Genomic DNA, 17,600 nt, shown 5'->3' on the forward strand with positions numbered 1-17,600 from the left:
CTTGTGCGTGTCATGATTGGCACCAAACATAAGCTGTGCGTGTGTGTATGCAGCATACCGGGAGTGTCAGAAGATCTTTCAGAACCGGCAATGAAAGTTCTCGCAGAAGAACAGCATCAACCCGCACGCAATCATTTTCCAAGACGCAGAGTCATCGCAGTTTCCGTAGACGAGATATGGTCGGCAGATCTCGTCGACATGATAGACGACAGCGCGTACAACGATCATTTCTACTGTCTCATGACGATCATTGATGTGTTCAGCAATTATGCCTGAGTCATTCCTTTGAAAAACAAAAAAGGAACCCTTATCGTAGAAGCGCTGAATAACATTGTGGGTGTGCGAAAACCTCATAAACTCTAGGCAAATCACGATAATGAATTTTATAACAAAACATCTAAGACTGACTACAAAAAATAATATTTTCTTGTACAAAAGCATGGCCCTATGAAGGCATTTGTCGTCGAGCGGTTTATTAGAACTGTCAAAAATCGTTGCGGATAAGATTCTTCAGGGATAACACCCACATATACTTATATTTTCTGCCAGATCTCGTCGACTAATATAATCATACCTACCATCGAACCATCCACATGATACCCGCCTTATTTCTTTTAAGATACAAATTCAAAGTAGGTGATCACGTCAGAATAAGTAGACAAAAATCCTCATTCGAGAAAAGATACACACCTAACTAGACCGAAGAGGTTTTCGTTGTCGATACAGATAGAAAACATTCTAGTTACCTTCGCTCTCAAAGATTCATCAGGAGAACACATCAAAGTGTCTTTTTACGAGCAGAAATTACAAAAATAATCCAAACAAACTCTGCTCGGAGTCGAAAAAGTCATCTCTATCAAAGGTAAAAATGTCTCCCAACAAGTAGATTGGTTATCCTGCACGTTTCAACTAGCTGAGTCATACAGCCTCCTTGACTACGATGACAAAGCCTTCAATATAATCGTATCGTACTCCTCACCAAAACTCTTCCCAGAGACCGACTTATATTTTCCGCATGCTCACGAAGACCCATCTTCTCAAAGGTACGATTGGACCCATACTCAGATTGTACGAATTTAACGCTAGCTACTAACTGTACTTGAATCACATTATTCAGCTAGAGAAAAGACTAATCTCACTGTGGTTCTGACAAATGGAAACGCTTCAGCTTTTTCTGGATGTAATACTGCTGATTGTAACGGTGCACTGGACCCTGATGCCTATGCATACGCCTCACCCACTCCTCATTTCCTCTTCTTCGCTCTCTTCACAATAAATCATCTCAGGCACATAACTCAAATCCTTATTAGCGAACGCTATTAACTTCTTGGCACGCTTCAGCCACTCGTAAAACTTATCCTCACTTAATTCCGTCACAGGACTGCGCACACTAAGCTCATAACCACTTTCCCAAGGCCAAATCGGAAAATCTATCTTCGCTATACCACAAACACATCTCTAATACACAAAAAGAGCCATGTTTTCCTATAAGGAATAAAGTAAACCAGAATATCCATTGATCAGAGGTGAGCCAGATTCATCTCTTCTCAGTAGTATAGATCCACGGGGATTCACTTACCCAGATCACACAGTGAGCTGGGTGAATCAAAAAACCCATTTTTGTCTTATACTACTTTCACCCTTTCACCCTTCATAATGTTGGAGTGCGAAATGAAGTATAATATTGTCTGCCCGAGAGTCCGTCTGTTGCAAGTTTTAAGAAGTGTCTAAATATTCAGCGATATTACCTTGAACGTTGTGATTATATATATATATATATATATATATATATATATATATATATATATATATATATATATATGTATATGTATATATATATATATATATATATATATATATATATATATGATAAAATGATCATGGTTGGGTATTTATCGATGTATAAATTTTACCTAATCACTCACAAAGTAAATAAAGTCTGAAGGACTTTATGTAAACTTCATTAGTGATTAGGTAAAATTTACACATTGATAAATACCCATCCATGATCATTTAATCCTTATAATTCCAATTTAATTCCTTTCTAACATCACATCATCAGATTTAACCAACAAAACATTAACTTTTATGTACATCGAATTTTTTTTTCTCATTAGCCTCTTAACTGCGGTAGAATACATAGCATTATTTTCGCTAGCCAAGATTCATCGATTCTTTATACAGTGATACGGTGTAGAATGTCATTGCGGGTCATGATAGTGATATGCTGTTATGAACAATATTTTTATATATAAAAAATGGTTGTTGCAGTTTAACTAGGAATATTCCTTTTTTTTGAAAATTACTCTTGCGTATGGCACTTGTTATAGCAACATCTTTATTACTTTCTACGCATTTCGATCTTTCAAAAGCAAAATCGTATCAATTTTTAGTGACATCCCTTGGTTGACATATGACCCTGACCTTTAATAACCGCTGCTGTAACATGTTGTCGAGGTGAAATGCAATAATTTCCGAAGACTGGCTTCTAAAGCCTGCCATATGCCTTCTTCGGCAAAAGAATGAGTGTTGGAGTGCATGAAGGTCTGTGCAAATACATTGTTTTAACTTCTAATGGTCTATTTTAATCTGTGGCCTGTCATTTTGTATCGGAAATCACAGGAATGGGTGGGTCGGAGCTTGTTGTTCTAATTATTATGGTGTAAAGCGATGATATAGATAAAACTTCACATCAGATAATTTGGTAACATGGAACCAGAAGTAGTTCGCAGAATTTATTGATGTGTAAAAAATTCCATACCAGTATAACGTGACTGTTTACATCAAGCCAAAGCGTAGAAGACGTAGTCAATTTATAATAATTGGAATATATACATATATTAGTTACAACTCTATGGCCTTAAGCTAAGTAAAAGAAAAAGAGAAAGCCAAAAAGTTTTGTAAAATCAACAAATAATTTATTTTCCCATAAAGCAGAGTGAAAATTTAAAACGAACTGACAATATTGTGAATTTGATCATAAATGGTCATAAAAGTTATATTACAAGTCCAACTGTATGAAGTTCCAATTGAATTTGAGTGGTATTCTAAAGACGTTCCAATACGGAACTTATCGATGTGAATCTCGCCTAGAACGTGCTGAAGTGCCAGTGGTCTAAAATATGGCAATGTACAAACAGTCTTTAGATTTATCACAATAATATAATAAAATATCCTTGGCTGAATTCATTACATGTCCAATTCATGTTCCAGTTGAAGAATATTACTGAGCACTTTGCAATTGCAGTGAATAATAATTTGAATAAATTAATCCAGCCGAGTCTGAAACTGAGCACAACAATGATTCTGCTTCAGAAGTTAAGACACACATGAATAATTCTTAGGTCAACAAGATTATATACTTCTCTACTTGAACTAGGTCGCATTTTCTGAAAATACTGATAACTAATATGAATTTCCCATTCTAGAAGTTTCATAGATCAGAATCATGACAATATCTTTAACACAAAAGTTTGTGATTACATAAATAAAGATTTTGAATATTTAATCCTCAACCATAGAGAAAACTGTATCCATGTATTATGTTGTTTAAAAAAACCTTCTGCATCCATGATGGACGCTCTACTCACTTAGGACACAGAAACGGTCGACAAAAGAAATATAAAAAACATAACAGAAGCAACTTCATATCTTGAAGGGACCTAGTATTTAGCATATATGTACAAGGGGGACACTTTTGGATGCAAAAAAAGAGAAGCTCGACTTATTTGTTTTTATTTTCAATAATTGCGGCAATTTGTAATGAATTATCGTCTTTATTTATAAAATAATTTGAAAGCTATATCTCCCCAAAGTCAATGTTTTAGCTTTCATATTCTATTGAATTGTATTTTTTAGAATGCTTTTTAAAGGTTTAAGCATTTTTATTAACGGCTGCTATATCTGATTCCAGACAGGCTTCGTTCGAACACATTTAAAAGCTGTTCATAACATGATTCTTTCTATAAAATTGAAGGATCTTTCAGAAGTCGTTCAAGCGTTTGCTATTGTTAGCAAGGGTTTGCATGTTTCAGTGATTGATTAGGATAAATGCAATAAATTGGCAACGAACAGTGCAAATCTAGCCTCTTTAATAGTTAATAGTATAAGTTTACAATCCATTTCATGCTAACCAATAAAATACATGAATATTGTTCCACGAAAAATAGATTTTCATGAATTATTCAAAGGTAATTTCTCCATTTTCCCACTAGGTGAGATTATCGCCTTTCTTTGAATATATGTATGTATGTATGTATGTATGTATGTATGTATGTATATATATATATATATATATATATATATATATATATATATATATATATATAATTTAAACTCTGGGTCTCAACAAACACCTTTAGTTTGCATACCAATAGCATATGCCCTGCTTAAAAGTGATTAGTTCCGTGTTAAGCACATTCCTGAAAGAGATCTGTAAAATCTGCAGATTTCTTCCATAAACCTCTTGTCACAGAATCCATAGATGACTGGATTGGCAACGTTGCTAATAAAGAATGTCCACTGAAATATCTGGTAGGCCGCCATGCCTGGAAAGGACAGGTTTTCTAGAAAAGTCTTATCGACTGCTCTTATAATTCGAAAAGCCGCAGGTATAAGGAAGCTGCAGATCAGAACAACTGTGATGACGAACACGACTCGTGTGATACGGATCGTTTTGTATCGCCTTTTATTACATTTTTTAATGACATCTAACTCATCTGGACAATAATCTTTCTTTACGCAATCCAAATAATCTCCTTTCTTGTTTTCCTCAGCCTGTAAACTAGAAAATTCAATCGTTTGTGTTCTAACTGTGCTGTCTTGAGATCGCTGTTGCTCATTCCTTTTGAAATCTGTTTTCTTCATCCGAAATATTTGCATTCCGATGAGGGAGTAGATAATTGTTAAAGTCATTAAGGATGAGAAGAGAACGAAACCAACAACAAAACTATATATATCTGGGTATTTTGTGTTTACATAGTCATCGCTCACAGAACAGGATATACCACTGATGTAACCGACTTCAGTTTTGAAGGTTCTTTTTCCATATATCAGAGAGGCAGGCCATGAAAAGAAACAACCAGCTAGTAAGTCGAGAATGCAGATATATTTGGACATTCTTTCTGACATCTGTGTTCCATGTGGGACACAAATTTTACGATACCTCTCTACTGCAATAGTTATCAGAATGAAAACAGAGCTCACGCATGGGATATATGAAAGAAAACAAAACAATTTGCAGACTTTATCATTTGTAAATAAAATAGGATATCGCAACACTACTATAATGAACGGCATTGATATACAACATGCTGCCAGGTCAGATATTGCCAGAAAAACGATAAACGTTCTGTAAGTTGATGTCTTGTATTTTCGCATGTACACAAGGAGAGCAGAGCTGTTTCCAGGAATTCCCAAAATCATCAGAAGGCCGATAAACACAATGCCAGATATATTGTTTAGGGCCATGTTGTCATTTACGTTATGAATATCAAAATTCGGATCATCATGTCCAATGTCGCTCGCGTTTTCATCCATAATTTCAAACTTACACAGGATGATAGATTTCTGTCCAAACGAATATCTTTCATATATCCAAATGACCCTCTGTTTCCTACTATAACTGTCTTATCGAAAATGAAACAGGACATATTAACATGAATAATACAATGACATTATTGTTTCTTATCTCGACTTATGAAACGAGGTATAATTGTCCATTTCTTCCTTGACTTATCATATATTATAGTTTTGTCAAATTTTTACACATGCCATGCATACGTCCAACGTTCGTTTGTAAGAAAATGTCGCCTCTAAGTTCATTTAATGCTTCCATCTACACACCACCACCAAGAAAACCAAGAGCAAAAAATCAGTAACAAAATGAAATTAGATCAATACGTAAAATTATAGAAAGTCTCAAATGATACCATTGTTAGTACAATGGCAAAATTAGGTTGGAAAAATGCGCCAGAAGTTTGGATTTATAACAATGTCTTCTTCAGGAGACAATAACAAACCCTGGATACAAACACGCAAACATAGTTCAAGTAAAACAATACATATGTAAATTTATTGGCACTTAGAAGCACAACTTCAGTGATAATCAAAGGGTTGAAATGTCAAAGAAAATTGAAAAAAAAAGAAAGAAAAAAAGACCCCAGAAGAAATAGTTACATGTTGCGGAATGGGGCTAAGTCTGTACTATTTGGCCTAACATATTTGCCCATGTCACTAAAATAACTTGACTCACACGGGTTTTCATTTATATTTGAACATGAGTTTTTCGCTACTTGAGTAACACACTTCGCCCATAAAGTTCGCTACGGGATATTACAAGCGAAGTTCATGGAAAGATGTAATAATAATAATAATAATAATAATTTCAAGGAATGATTGTACGATTGTGTTGCAAGGTAGATGAAATTGGTATGTGAAATACAGGTGCTACCAGTTTCTTGCTATGTCATCTGTTATTGTTCAATTTATACCACATTTAGCAGTTTTGCCAACATATCGGTTGGAATAAATCTTGCACGTCAGGACGTAACTGTTGATTGATATTATACGCATCTCTTGCTGATTAACGCTTGAAAGTACAAATCTCAGTCACATGTTTGCAGGTTGGACACCGTGTTTCTTTGCATTCATATGTTCCCGCTTTCGTACTAACGGCTGAGGTAAATTGAAAACGCAGAAGGTGGTAGTCACATGCTTTGACCAAAACTGATATTTTAAGACACCCTTTAGACGTGCAAAAGAGTCTACGATAGTCCACTGTCTCCAATAAATTTCTCTTTTAAGCTAGTTTTCATTTTAAAACTAAGGCAGTTTAATATATCCTATCCGAGTACATACTTAAGGATACCATTTTGTTACATACACAACTTGATGCACACTGAGTGCTTTATAAATATAGTTAATTTTTCTACAAACAAGGAAACAAACGTTTAAGACCATGTACGGAATCAGGGTTTTGAAATGGAAATAAATATATGTGTATGTTGCACTAGGGATATCATAATTCATGTACTATCTCAGCACTCGTATTTATTATGTACAACTCCTCTAATTTTGATGTAAACTTTGACCAAGACTGTCAAAGAGCATTTTTTTCAGCTATAACATGATAAAATGGAGGGAGAGATTACATTTCGTTATAAAGTCTGCAACATGAAAATAAGAACCATGGTAATATGTGTTTTCCAAACAAAAATTTGAGAGGCATTAGACTACTCTGAGGCGCGTACAAAGCAAAATGGCAAGGACAAAGCAGACTGAAAATCTTTGAAGAGAGGTAGAAAGGGACATTTGTTTTGTTCATACTAACATCTATTTATAATTTAGATTTTTGCATTTACCATAACATTTCAATTATTCTGCACCGCTGCACATCATTAATCCCGGCTGGGATTATATGCGACAGTGCAGAGTGAGTTTGAATTCACTTAGTCTTTGGAGCAAACATCTTTGTTTGCACTTTATGTTACATGTATTTTGCATTATTGTAGTTTCACTATAAGAGTTAGAGAAAAAGTAAAACGGGTTGACCGGCTCTAAATCACACAATCACATAGAGAAGTTTTTGAATTCGCATTTATAGTATCGTGTAACCCACGCACATAATTCAAAACAAAAAAAGGAAAACAAAATGGATCCAGATGAAGGTCAAACTGAACCAGTCAGATCCAAGATCAGACAGTATTTTCATACTGAGTATGAAGATAATAGGATGATAGTTAACCACCCGGCTGGGTGTCAGACCATCGACTTCGAAGGCGCCACCAACTCGCCAAGACAAAGTGAAGTTTTGATGGCACTTCACCATATGGGGATAGATATAGGGAAGATTGAAGCCCTACAAAACGGAGGTCTTAATAAATTTGTGATCTACCCAAAAGGAGGAATACCCTTATTAAAAGAGGAAGAAATAAGTGTAAAGGGGATGACAGCCCAAGTTTACAAAGCAGCCCCCTTTATAAGAACCATGGAGCCACGATTGACGGAAATCAACGTGATGGGACTCCCCATGGAGGTAGATAGCCAAGAATTGGTGGATAAAATCAAAAAGAAGACGGGAGTGAGCGTGGTCACACACAAAATGGCGACTGTGTGGGGTTTCGCCCCAATCAAGTCAGGAAATAGACTCCTATACGTAAGCAGAGAAGATGCCAAGAAGATCCCGATCTTCTTCTATGTTTTGGGCTTCCGTCTGAAAACATGGTACAGGGGGAGCGAACAAGATCGAGTTTGCCCCCTGTGCCACCAAAAAGGACATGGACCTAGAGACTGTCAAGGGGGAATGGAGAGACCCAAACAACAAGAAGAAACATATGCCAGTAAAGCATCAGGACAAGGGCAGAAAACCACACCCCTGCAGCCAAAACAACAACAACAACAACAACTACAAAAGCAACAGGAAGAGATCCTCAATCTGATAAGACAGGTTAGAGAGGAAAAAGAAAAAGAAAGAGAAGAGGAAATACAAGTTTTACCCGGGCTAGAAATCACAAAAATAGATGGGCACAAGACTTTGGAGTGGGAGAATTACCTGAGTCCAAACAAAACGTCAAAAGCGGGTGTACTAAATAAAGAAGAGATAAATACACAAAATAGATTTGCCATCCTAGAGAACATACACATAGAAGATAGCCCACAGACAGACACCCCCTTGACATCGACGCCCATGCCCAAGAGAAAGAGGGCGAAAAGAAACTCGGAAGCCATATCACCACAGGAAAAGTCAATACAACGTAAAAAAAATAAACAGGGAAAGAAAACTGTAGAAGCCGAAATAGAGAAAATTCAAGAAGAAGAAGACTCAGAAATTGAAAGTGAGGGAGATGATATGGGGCGAAACGAATCGGAACTGGAAACGGAAAATGACACGGAAATGGAGAAAGATAACGTAATATCAACAACAGAATCGATACAAACTTTGAACACAGAGTCAGAGAGTACAATCCCAACAACAGTGACAAGTGCAGGGGAAACACAAAATAGTACAAATACATCAGAGGGGGGTGGGGAAACCAGTGCCCCTCTTACAGACTGTTCACAAACAAGTTTATAACACAAAAATCATAATAATTTGTAAAAGAATAGAATAATTTAGAATAATAAAAAAAAAAAGGGAAAAAAAAGCGACACCCTGGGAAGAGACAAGAATGGAAGGAAAAAACTTACAGTTCTTGTCTATAAATACAAATGGTATAAATAGGGAAAAAATCTTTAAATTCCTTAAAGATCTAAACTATGATGTATTGTTAATACAAGAGACGCATAACGGTTTTAAAGACAATATAAAAATAATAATGGAAAGTTACCTAAATGGGATCTTATTAATTAGTGATTACGAACACACAGATGTTAAAGGAGGGGTGGCAGTTTTAATCAAAAATAAAAAAGGTTTGACATGGGAACGAATAGAAGTAGATAAGGTTTTTAACGGTAGGATGATACATATTACAATAGAGGATGTGCACATAATTAATGTATACATGCCAGCAAATAGGGAACATAAAAAAATATTCTTAGAGAATTTAAATAAATATATAGAGAAATATGCAACAGGAAATATAATTATAGGGGGCGATTTTAACTGGGTGGGAGAAAATATAGATAGGGAGGGAGATCTAGCACCAAACGATATTAGGATCAAACCGGATATGGACTTTTTTATCAAAAAATATAAATTAACGGATGTGTACCGAGTACAGAACTTATTAAGGAAAGAATATACTTATAATTATAAAATAAATAAAGGAAGCCGCTTAGACAAATTTTACTGTAACAACTATGATGAAAATGTATACAAAGAAACGAATATCACAGATTTTAAAATATCCGATCATAAACTTATTAATATGACTGTAATTTTTAAAAATAGAATAAAATGGGGGCATGGAAGATGGATGATAAATAATTCAATTTTAAAAGATACAGATTTTATACAAAGAGTAAAGAAAGAGATAGAAGATTTTAAGACTAGGGAATATGGTGATATAATATTAGACTGGGAAAAACTTAAAGTCAAACTAAAAAAACTAGCGATTGAACACTGTAATTTAAAAAATAGGAAACTGAAAACAGAAAGAGAAGCGATCAGATACCAACTACAAAAAACAAATGCTAAGGATATAGAGACCAATTTAAAAAACAGATTGGAAGAAATAAATAAAATAGAAAGTAGGGGTAGAGAAATTAGGGCAGGGAAATTTACGGGGATATATAAAAAAGCAGAGGGATTATATAAAAGAGAAGAGTAAAGAATGGGGGGAGATAAATTTATGGAGAAGGTCAAAATCAACACAACAACAACAACAACAACAACAATAATGGAAAAACAGGAAGTTATGGATCATATTAAAAACTATTATGCAACACTGTATACGTCTCAAAAAATATCAGAGAATGAAATTGATGATTACTTACAAGATATACCATGTGAAAAAATTAATGATAATTTTAAACAAATATGTGATGATTTTATATCACAAGAAGAAATTTTAGACAGTATAAATACAATGAATAAGGGAAAATCTCCAGGGGAAGATGGACTCTCTGCAGAATTCTATATGACATTTTGCGGAGAGCTGTTGCCCATTCTTGAATGGTTATATAACAATATATTTTTAAGAAATGATGAAATGTCGGAAACGATGAAAGAAGGGGTCATCATTTTAATATATAAAGGCAAAGGGGATAGGGAAGAACTAAAAATTGGAGGCCCATCTCCCTCCTTAATACGGATTACAAAATATTAAGTAGAATCCTAAGCAATAGGCTAAAAAGGGGATAGGTGGAATAATAAATGTAAATCAAACGTGTGGGCCCAAAAATAGGGACGTACAAAATAACATATTAAGTATAACTGCAATTATAGAACATGTACAAAATAAGGGACAGAAAGCTGCTATGGTACTTTTTGATCAAGAAAAAGCCTTTGATAGAATAGAGCATAACTATATACAGAAAGTCCTGGAAAAATTTGGCTTCGGAGAACCTTTCCGGAAATGGACAAAAATTCTATATAATAACATAACTTCAAGAGTTCAAAATAACGGAGCCATGACAGAACAATTTGACATTAAAAGATCGGTGCGGCAAGGATGCCCACTATCAATGCTATTATACGTGATAGCAATTGAAATGCTCAGTATCAGTGTAAAACTAAATAAAGGAATTAAAGGTATAAATGTTCCAAATATCAAAGAGGAAGTGAAAATGTTACAACATGCAGATGATTGCACTAACTTTTTAGAGGACCCGAAATCCTTTGAGAACCTTATAAAGGAATATGAAAAATTTGGAAGAGCATCGGGGTCAAAAATAAATCATGATAAAACAGAAATTTTAGAGATAGGCAACTGGCGCGGTAGGCTTTCCAGCATACCAGCCCATATGTTTAAAGATACCGTTAAAGCACTTGGTGTGTACTTTGGCAAAAATGAAGAAAAGGAAAACTGTAAAAAAATGGAATGTGAGATAAAAAGAAATATCGATATCTGGGCACTTATGCCGTTATGTTTAATGGAACGGGCACAGGTGGCCAAAACATATATGTATACAAACTTGAATTATATTATGAAGTCTACTAACATAAGTAACATAATTTTAAATAATATAGATAAACTTATAATTAAATATATATGGGATTTTAAATTACATTATGTTATAAAAGAAACATTATACAAGGCGAAAGAATCAGGGGGAATAGGGTTACCAAGCCCCATAATTTTAAAAGTTACCAATATTTTAAATAGATTTAAACGACTGAGTGACGAACCTAAATTACCATGGGAGGGGATATATATATACTGGTTTGGTTTCGTTTTGCGGAACAGTGAGGGAATATATAAAAATAACAAATTAATGAAACTTTGAGAAACACCTAGAAAATATAAGAGTATAAGAGATCTATTAATGAAATATAGGGACACAAAAGAATTTTGGGACCAGGACGAAAAACTCTCATATAAATGGATTCGGAATGACATAACCAAAAATATACAAAGTAAAGTTGAACGTGAAAATTTATATGTGAACTGGAAAAAGGCATGGGGGCACTGGTCACAATTAGGATCTTTAAAAATACAAAGCCTCGCCTTCAAATACATGCATGATGCGTGGTTGACGGGAGAGGTTGCAGCGAGACGGCACATGGTCGGAGTACCGCCTAAATGTCCGCTGTGTAAAATAGGAATGTACAATAAAAAACACGTAATGTTATATTGTAAGGAAACAGAAGCTGATAGGAAAAAAATAATTGATGAAATTAACTTAAAGTGTAAATTTAAACCACAATGTATATTATATCTTGATGGTGATTTTAGCAAAGCAACTTTATATAAAATTTCAAGTTTTATTGTTAATAACATTAAGAAATGTGGCCCAATTAAATTTTAACATAGGGAATACCTCAAGAGGGAAAGTACAGATAATGATGCCATGGGGCTATGTCACATGGCGCTACGCGAAGTGAACAGGCCCATGGCAGAATCTGGAAAGGAACCCCTCTTGTGAAAAAAAAAAAAAAAAAAAAAAAAAAAAAAAAAAAAATTTTTTTAACTGAATCTCTATCTTTTCTATCACTAACATCAACAAAAATTTATGTGAATTGAAATTGGATTTTAAACTTAAATTTAAATTTAAAACTTACCTAAAATTTAAAAAAGAAAATGTATAAAATCAGAATTTTGGTTTGCAACTCAAATCAATATTAGGGGAAAAAAAATGTATTTTTTTTTTTTTTTTTTTTTTTTTTTGTCTCTCTACGATTGAACCAATTTTGAGATATTTCTAATTAAAAGATAGACCTGCTCCATGGGGGAGAAGCATAATAATTAAAAAAAATGTGAACCCTTCATGGAGCTCAGCCTAATCTAATTAAGAAAGGTGATTTATCACATACATAAGAATCAATAAGATTCAAAAAAATAAGGGGATATCACCGTTCTTCAAAATTCAAAACGTATAAAAAGAATTTCCGTTATATATGAATACGGAATATAATAGGAAAACTCATGCACTACAAGAATTTGATCCAACAAGCTATCCCAACAAAAACACATTATAGCATACATAACCCATAGCACAAACATATAACAAACATGGGATGTAGGAGACCCTAGCAAGGTCACAGAGGAAACGAAAAAGAGGAAGTTTAACCGAGAAGGATAATCAAAATCACTCTCGGAGATACTCCTCTATAGAAACATTAGGGATTGAATAAATACCCGAACTCCTAAATTCACGTTACAAAAACGATGAAATAATACACAACAACATATCTGGGGGAATGCAAAAACACATAAATAATTTATGTAATTAGGAAAGGGGGGGGGGGGCATCTGTCTGGTGCCCCCCCCCAAAAAAAAAAAAAAAAAAATAAAATAATTTCCAAACAAACAATATTGTAATCCACGTTTGCAATCAACTGCGAGATTTTGCTTGGAAGGATAGAGCAAAGAGTCTGGCAGATATCAAGTAGCTAAATGTTCGACGTGTAAAAGGACATTTAGCTTATTAGCATCCTTAAAGCTGTACTCATCTTGTAAACAGATTTTTGGATCACACCATAAAATGGTTAATCTAACACGATCTAGTTTTATCCGTGTTTAAAACGCATGAAAAAATATGTGTTTTAATTGGAGGCGCGTATCGCCAATAGTATATCTCAGTATTACGTAATATTACGCGCTACGAAATTATTTAAAAATACAGCTTTATAAACAATATTTATTAAAAGAGATACATATTTACAAGTCTATATTTCGTGATTACAGTAGTTTCATGTGTGGACCTGTTCTGTCCTCTGATGGCTTGAATGATTGATAAGTGCCAAATTGTTATGTATATTTAATTATTAAAAAATACCTTAGTTTTTTCTTGTGTGCTACAGAAATCAGCTCATAAAAGAAACCTATTATCTCAAAATAGAACAGTATGTGTAAATACACTTATTTGTATTCAGCTGTGGTCTAAGGTTGACATTGCCCGGGGTGGGAGTGGGAGACAAGCGCCACAATCCTCCAAAAATGCCCCATACGGCTTGCGTCTCTGACTGCCTCTGTCAACTAAAATCCAGCTCCTGGCCTTCGCGAGTGGCTTAGATTTAAAGCTCGGCACAATACGAGAAGTAGCAGTTTACCGGTTCTAAGTCAAAGCTCGATTGGCGCAGAATTTGGCGCTAGGGGTTACTTCTGACGGTGGGAGAGATCACCAGGTCTCACTGGACAGCTACCGCCCGCCTCAAGCTGGGCAGCCCCCAGTCAGTAAGGTGCTGCCCGCCATGGCCTGCCTGCTTCACTGGGTGCGTGGAGCTTAGAGAACCATCTCGACAAGTGGGCCACAAAACTCCGCACCAGGAAAAACTAAAAGAAGAAATAAGAAGACTCCAACTCTTCGTTTTGCAACCTGGAACATCAGGACCATGTGTCCTGGATTGACCGTTGACCTACAGCAGATCGACGATGCACGGAAGACTGCCGCCATTGACAAAGAACTCTCCCGACTGAACATCGACATTGCCTGCCTCCAGGAGACCCGACTGGCTGACAGCGGCACCATCAGGGAAGCCAATTACACGTTCTTTTGGCAGGGGAAGCCCTCTGATGAACCTAGGCAGCATGGTGTAGGCTTTGCCGTAAAGAACACGCTAATCGCCTTCATTGAACCTCCATCATCAGGTACTGAGAGAATCCTCGCCCTCCGGCTGTCAACATCTTTAGGCCCGGTCAGCATCTTTGGCGTGTATGCCCCAACCCTCTGCTCCACCTACAAGGAGAAAAACAAGTTTTATGAGGCTCTGGATCAGGCAATATCCAGTATCCCCAACAATGAAAGCCTTTACTTACTAGGAGACTTCAATGCTAGAGTGAGAGCTGACCATGAGGCCTGGTCCACCTGTCTCCGCTTTTACGGAAGGGGCAAGATCAACGAGAATGGTCAGCGACTGCTGGAGATGTGCTGCTCCCACAGCCTATGTGTGACCAACACTTTCTTCACATGCAAGGAGATCCACCAGGTGCCTCCTGGCTAGATAGCCATTCAAGTTTGTACAAAAAAATAAAAAAATGAGGTCAATCCAGTTGCCGTTATGCGAAAAGAAAAGCAGAATAAAAGCGGCACTTTTCAATAAATGACGAATATGATTTTAGAAGAATAAACTGAAGCATGTTTACATGAATACCTTTGCAAGTTTTATAATTTTCTGGAGATGCGGTTGACGCAGCAGCCAGAGATTTTTAAATTGAAAAACTGTTTTGACGACTTCTCAAAACTCAGTCAAATGAAGTTGACCATATTTTGAAAGGGTACAAGAAACAAATCCTTTTGAGTTTGCACATATAATAAAAGCAAAAACAGGTAAGGTATGAATACTCAGTTGTGTGCATTGGCGATAAGCTGAGATCTACCATGGCTATCTATCTGAGATTAGGCACTAACTTTGAAACAGCCAATGCTGATATCAATATATGTTTAAACTAGTCAAAATACATTTCCAAAAATATTATTTTAATTTATTCCTAAATACCAATTGGGTCAATTTTGGTGTATACTGAAATATGAAAATGAACACACATAAAACATTGTCGCACTTGTGACTTGTTGCGGAATTCGCCACCAGTTTTGATGCTTGGGAAGTTAGAAGCTACAACAAATTTGAATGTGATAATTTTAAACTGTCAGTAAATGAATCTAAAGAAAGCATACTACTTGTGTCCACGTAAGATGAAATATGTAACTTTCTGAGATCCTTATATATATATATATATATATATATATATATATATATATATATATATATATATATATATATATTAAAACTTTGAAATGAAAAAGGAATCTCACTTGAATGTAGATTTTTAATTGGCAGAAAGTAGGTGTGCTATTCTGAATGATGAAGCTTGAAAACTGATTCCTTTAAAGATAAATATTTAGTAAATGCCTCAAAACTGAACTGACGTAGGGCCATAATGTCTAACTTATAATAAAATCTTTTTTTCTTTGATTTCTCTGTTGATGTGCGAAATTACAGTAGCGAAAATGTACTCTAAGTTTCATATCAACGTTTGGGGGTTTTGAGATTGTACTCATGTAGGAGGCTCAACATGATTTGAGATTCTTACGGGCAGGAGGATTGGATAAACAAGGTTATAACGTAAACCACTGTTTATACAGACACCAGTTCATCGAACTGTTTAATATTAGTTATCTGGAAAGTTAAATATCTGGACAACAACAAGTACCACCCGAATGTTTTGGTTTGGTCTGCGTTGGTGTTTTATTGATGTGAAACACAAGTAGACTATTTCGTATTGATGCAATTAAAGTAAAAGTTACTTGCTCGAGGATACATGACGGTAGCCAACCCAGACTAATTCGATCGTAGGAATCGAAAACGCACTATTTTGGGCTACAAATTAAGCACACTAACTACTGCATCACCATGCCTCCTTCCTGATGGGTTTGAATAATCCACCGTTTGCTGCACATATTAAATAAAAGACATAATGAAGTCAGATTGCATGCTGAATAGCTTTGACGAAAATTATGACAAACAATGTCAACAGTTTATTGGCACAACGACCAATCAACGGGTTCAGTTACACTACTTGAATATTATTTAGAACTCGACATAGTTGCCTACTTAACTTTGAACTTCAAAGCAGGATGTTCAACAGCTTTGAGCTGACAAATGACCGAATCATATGGGTGAAGAAGAGATTTGATCAGGATGTTTAGGCATGTGTCCACTTTGTGAGAGATCACGTAAACATTTACACTTTCATAAATGCCCAGCCCATACCATTTAATGTTTACTTCTGTTGGCAGATCAGCAACTGTCATTAACAAAATATTACATTTTTAGTACGTGTCTGTTTTATTCAAATAAATCGCGTAAAACGAAACTCATGTTCACTTCTTTCACTTTCAATGACACGAATTCCGGGGGGGGGGGGGCAGCTGACTCATATACATGAATTTCAGGTCTTGTGTTGTTGTTACATTTTGCATCAGTGAAGATTGCACCATCTGACTGACTGTAAATATGAAAGTTTTTATATGACGCAAGGCGGATAGAAGTTAAATTGTTACAGTCTCAGTTGAGGACTAGTTTGTGACAGGTATTTACAGCATGATTAGATTGATTGTGACAACGTGTTAACAGTTTTGATGTATCAAAATGATATAATACAGAATGTCTGTGAATGAATTCACAATATAATACAGAATGTCCGTGAATGAATTCACAATAAAGTCTTTTAGTTCAAACAGTCAATGATAACTTTATAATTCTAACGAATAATTTAAATAAATCATTAATCTTAAAATATGTGAACGTAAATAAAGACTGACATTAAGATAGCAAAGAAGAGCTATTATTATTCAACCTCATATACATCCAGACTTTACCTTTTTCTCAATAAGCTTTTCTGAAACAAACACCATTTGCCTTAATTAACAATTACCACAAACTGTAAAAAATTCAAATCTAGAATTCTCTAAGGCCATATTCAAGGTTGGATCTTGAACTCTAACTCAACTAAACAGCCTATTTAGAACGTATTAATGAAACAAAGAGCACATACGCA

Source organism: Sinohyriopsis cumingii, chromosome 19, assembly GCF_028554795.1.
Source record: "Sinohyriopsis cumingii isolate HCF-2022 chromosome 19, ASM2855479v2, whole genome shotgun sequence".
NCBI lineage: Eukaryota > Metazoa > Mollusca > Bivalvia > Unionida > Unionidae > Sinohyriopsis > Sinohyriopsis cumingii.